Raw genomic sequence first — 5,552 nt, 5'->3', positions numbered from 1 at the left:
TATGTGAGCCATGTGTGGCGAGATCTGCATTGTACTTAGAGATTAGTGAGCCGTAATTGTTGCACAGGGGCTCTCAACACGGGCTGCGAATTGTGCTACTTTACATCCCCCATCCATTTTCCTCTGTCTGCCAATCACCCCCAATACACTCGCCTCATCTCTCCGTCTCCACCTATCCTCGACCTGGTTCTTGATCCCTACACTCAGAGCACATACTTCTGCTGGGATTAATATCTCTGCCACTTTGATGCGAGAACAGTGTTTCACAAAGACAGAGTTAGGATGAGGGGGCGATGGGCAGAGAGAGGATAAGACAGAGGGAATGAAAGAAAGAGAGGGATAAAGACGTAGAGAAAGGGGAAGTGAAAAGGTGGAAGAGATGTGAGGGATCCTCACTTGGCAGCCAAGTGTATAATCTCATAGCCTGTGTGTGTGTGTGTGTGTGTGTGTGTGTGTGTGTGTGTGTGTGTGTGTGTGTGTGTGTGTGTGATAGAACCAGAACGAGGTAGAAAGACAGCGAGAGAACAATTGATTTTACATCTGCCTGTGTGTGTGGGGGGGACCCCTGTTGGCAGCTACCAGCGCTCCAATCTGAGGTTGTGTTTGTAGATGCGTGTCGCCATAGCTGTGAGTTTGCGGGGGTCAGCGAGGGGGTACAGGCCAGGATGCTGTTCCCCATTGGCTCCCAGGGAGAGGCTGTGGCCTTGCACATTAAGCCAATCACTCACAGCCAGCTGACCCCTGACAGCCTATCAGCTTACTTGGCCTGGAGGCTTAGAGCAAATAGACAAAGGCAGAGGCAGCAGGCAAGGTTATGTTATTGGAAATAGATGGAGTGAGTAAGACAGATAGAGAGAGGGAAGGAAGGAGACTCTTTTGCATGGTTTCATTTGAGGAGGCAAAGGTGAGAGCAAGTGGTGGGCGAGAGTGCCCTTAATCTGTGGCTGGCGAGGGCACCAAGAGCTTCTGTACAATAATTACATTAAAGTCAAATGGATCCCTGTATCTGAAAGCAACACATTTATGCCCTGCAGGAGAATCCCTGGTTAATTGTAATCCTCCAAGACGGCGCAAGCGCAAGAAGTGCCTACCTATAAAGTGAGGAGATTGAGGACAATGCGTTTGTGTGAATAATTGTGTGCATTGAGTGTGCGAGTCTGTGTGTTCATGGGGTTTTTCTTGTTGAATTTCATGTCTAATTGCTGCCCATGAATGCATATGTTTATTGAATATTGTTTCACTGCACATGCATTCTTCCCATACGTGGATATCTGCGCTTGCACACACCGATGTTATTATATTTACATGCGTCGGGGCTCTTGGATGCGGCGTGCGTTAGCAACATTGCTTTTAGCTTTGCTTCAGGGATTGGTGGCTGACGGAATGGTAGAATGGAGAGATAGGCTACAGGAGGGATGGATGGAACGAGAGGACAGGGGTTAGTATATCTAGTGAGCAGAGCCAGGCACAGCTGGAGGGGAGGAGAGGTTGATCTGTTTAGTGTCCATCTCCTGCCAGCTTTTACTGGTCATTAAAAGTAGGCTGTTATCAGACCGTGCAGGGAGGACTACCCAACCAGCCAGCGCAGCGCTGCGTCTTCAGGTAACAGCTCCTTATCTGTTCGCTGATTGCCTTCACGCTCCCAATCCGTCTGACGTTGGCGTCTCAATCAGTCTTTAAATAATCTGCCTCCTCACAGAGTGGAGGTCCGCCTCCGTACCTCCAGCTCCCTCTTTCCCTCTCCCTCTGTTTTTTTCCCCTGCCTCGTTGTGTACGGTGAGTTTATGCTGAATATTAATGGGGGGAAAGCGCTCTGTCTCACACACTTGAAGGAACTAAACAAACAAGGCCCCGAGTCCGCTTCTGTGTGGTGCGCTCCCTCAGAGCTTGTGTGCTGTGCACAGACCAATCCCACGGATGTGGACGCTCATCCTGAAGCTAAACAGCCAATGATTCACGCAGCAATGCTGACATTACATTCTAGACCTTGTGCTCATAGACGTTAAAACTAAACATTTATATAAACTATGTCCACTTTTTTCCCGAAGACTATTTTATTATAGTTTTGTCATTGAATGGATGTAAGTGCGGCTTCTTAGGTTATTAAATGAATATGACACAATATGTGCGTCATTAATATGTAATAAGTTAATTTGGAGGAAAAGGTAAATCAGGCTAACATCATTCTTTACATAGAAGCACGGTGTGACTGAAGTAGAGAGGAGGAAAAAATAATAAATCTGATTTCTACCTTAAAGTGATGAGCCAGTCCTGCTGCCAACAGCGTGGCTGACGTGTTACACCAACCCTCCCACTCACCACCCACCTCAGCAGCCCACAGTCCAGGACCACTACTGCTGTCAACTCCACAGTAGTTATCACTCCTGAACCAGCGGGGGGAGAAGGTTTGTGTGTGTGTGTGTGTGTGTGTGTGTGTGTGTGTGTGTGTGTGTGTGTGTGTGTGTGTGTGTGTGTGTGTCTCAACACGGTACAGTGACAAAGTTGCATTATTTGAAGTGTGTGCTTTCTTCTTTTAACACAATATAATCTGTACAGTTTTGGTTTGTTTGTTTGTTTGTTTCGACAGAAGTAGCTGCCTTTAATAATCGTCCACGGTCATTATCATGGAGAAGTCAACGTCAAGATTAGATCCACCATGAAGAACAAAAACGTTTGTCCGGCATGTGCTGTCATTTGGTGAATAACTTTGAGCATCTCTCCTGTGCTAACAATTCCTGGGAAAGAGAGTGGGTTTGTTCCCTCCTTCCAACCAGTGGCTTTGATAATAATTTAAAATAAAGTAAGCAATGATCTCATCATTTCATGTACTGCGTGCTACTTTTGTGTGTAGAATAAATATTAAAATAACTGGTAGCTTACTCATCGCTGGCTTTCAGTCACACTTTGGATGTCTGCGTCCCAACGTCCCAATTACACGACAACCCGAACACAACATTTACATTTATTCACTGCAAAATTAATTTCTGGGCTATTACACTATATATATATATATATATATATATATATATATATATATATATATATATATATAATATATATATATATATAGCATAGATGTTTGTGGAATTATAGGCATATAAGACTCACAATACTTAATATAGATTTGTCTATTTCTAGCTAATGTCATCCTGTTTGGTGGACAGTGATGGAAAAGCACATGTTTGGACAGCTGTAGCAGCTCCAGTAGATGGTGTAATAGTGACTGTATATATATTGACGGTCTTCATACCTCAGAGTGAGTCAGATGAATGAATGTTCCACCTCCATCACCACTTCACTGCTGATGTCATATGGGATTTTAGACTATAGGTGACAACCAAGTAATAACTCCTCTATCTCTCCACCTCATTCTCTCCCCATTCTCTTGCTCACTGTCTTCCACCTGTACCTAGAAAGCACACTCCCATTGCACACTTATCTATCTCTCTCTTGTCTGTCTCTCCATTCCCACTCTGTCTCTCCTTTCTCGTTCCTGCTCTCATCCGTGTGATGTGTGATATGTATCATTGGTTAGGACTACTCCAGGCCAGCATGTTGACATTCCCCCGTGCCTCTTCATCTCTCCCCGCAGAGCTGAGTGCTGTTGAGTTGTGTTGATTAATGATATTGATCGCTCCACACACTGCTTGACTTTCAGCAGACGAGTGAGCGAGCGAGAGACTGCAAGTCAGAGTAGGAGAATGAGGGAGAGAGAGAGAGATTGATGGAAAAAAATAACTTGTTCTCAATACAGTTTTTTCCTCACAAACTGTTTCTATGGGAACTGCAGGCTATAGCAACAGATAGAAAGAGTATGGAAAATTGAATAAAACCAACAAGTCAACGGATGATGATCTCACGTTAGTTCACTTATCTGTTAGGTGTCTGCTGCCAAATCACATTATTGTCTATGGTCAACAATGAAGGTGTGCAGGCATCATTAGAATTTAAACCGAATCATCTGTGTGACTGAAAACAGGTTGTCAATTTCCATAAGGATGGCGCCCTTGAGGCCTGATAGGTTATGTCAATAGCAATGAGAAAGCGTCAATAGGTATGGATCTTTGAGTGATCATCCTGATACTTTGTGGCATTAGCGTGACTACATTTTGATATTTTTAGTTATTATTCTTGTGATTGCTGGCGCCCTGCTAAAGGTTATTTGCAATTAGTAACATGGGGATACACAAACAGGGGACTTTCCGATGTGATGTTGTCTAATTGAGCTTCCTCTCTCCCAGGAATGATGGAACTCATGGGGAAAGAAATACCACAACTATGATGGGATTTTCAGGCTCCCACAAAAGCTTGAATCCCAGGGAAACATAGTCAGCTAGTGGTATGAAGTTGTCCGTGTGTGTGTGTGTGTGGGGGGGGGGGGGGGGGGGGGGGGGGGGGCGTGGGAGGGAGGGGGGGGGGGGGGTTGTGATGGTGTGAAAATTCTGGACAGGATACAGAGTGTGTGAACCAGGGTCTATCACTTTGCATTAACCTACATAACGACATGTGTATGTGTGTGGGTGTGTGTATGTGTGTGTCCTTGTGTGTGTATGTGCTACATTTTGAGGACCAAAATACGTATTTCAATTTTAAGTTGAGGACATTTTGAATAATGCTTGTGTCAAACTTTAAATGTTTCAGGGTTAAAGTTAAGGTTAGGCGTGTACTTGTAGGGTTTGAGTGTGTGTGTGTGTGTGTGTGTGTGTGTGTGTGTGTGTGTGTGTGTGTGAGTGTGTGTGTGTGTGTGTGTTTGTGTGTGTGTGCATGCGTGCGTGCGTGTGTGCGTGTGAACAAATTCATCTGAGGTGCAGCGGTAATTTGTGACATCACAGCCTGCTCTGTGAAACTGTATAAAACTTCTATATACACAGAGTGTGTATAAGATAACTCCTGCCAACCTGTGTTTATATCTGCACGGTTTCCTTTTATGCACGTGCAATCGTGCATGTTTTACATGAGCTTTGGCTGTGTGAGCCACCCAGCCTATGTGCACTCATGCCTCTCTTGTCTGGCCTTCTTGTGCTCTCCCAGCTGTCCTCACACTAGTCTGTGTTGACAGTAAACACAGCTGCAGGTCACAGAGGCCCCGTTCTGGTCGGACACGGGGTTGTGAAGGCCAATGTTGAAGAGGGGATGGAGCATAGAGAGAGCGCAAAGGCCGGAAATGGAAGGCTGAAAAGGAGGGAAAGGTTGTCCTTTGGTCAGGGCACTGGAAACAAGGAAGGAGAATGGCTTTGGAAAGAGAGAAAACTTTCAAAAACTATCCAATTTCCACATTTTTGAGGCCACATGAAAACACCAGATAAAAGTAGTGATAAGAAAATGCAAGGCAATGGAGAAAACACGACCTACATCCCAGGTCAGAATCGAAAGGTCTCTAATAACAACAACAAATCAAAGTGACCCGTACGCATGTGTCTTAATAAATGTCAAAGCTATCAGACCTTTACATTTAGGGCTTTATCCATAATTGTGTATCGGATGTACCCTCAAAGATCAATACATTGCAATATTTCATCTATGTCTGTATGTTTTTAACAGATGACATTAGC

The 5,552-nt window shown here is 44.6% G+C and overlaps 1 long non-coding RNA gene across 1 annotated transcript; it reads left to right on the top strand.

The window, feature by feature from the left end:
- Window positions 1–1,059: 1,059 nt before the first annotated feature.
- On the top strand, window positions 1,060–2,874 carry LOC130526159 (uncharacterized). The gene is made up of 3 exons (XR_008950666.1): window positions 1,060–1,602; window positions 2,259–2,405; window positions 2,588–2,874. It is a non-coding gene; the product is annotated as an uncharacterized LOC130526159 (long non-coding RNA).
- Window positions 2,875–5,552: the final 2,678 nt, after the last annotated feature.

The sequence above is a fragment of the Takifugu flavidus genome, chromosome 5 (assembly GCF_003711565.1).
Source record: "Takifugu flavidus isolate HTHZ2018 chromosome 5, ASM371156v2, whole genome shotgun sequence".
Lineage (NCBI taxonomy): Eukaryota > Metazoa > Chordata > Actinopteri > Tetraodontiformes > Tetraodontidae > Takifugu > Takifugu flavidus.
Note: the sequence above shows the minus strand (reverse complement) of the source record. Positions and strands in the feature narration are given on the sequence as shown.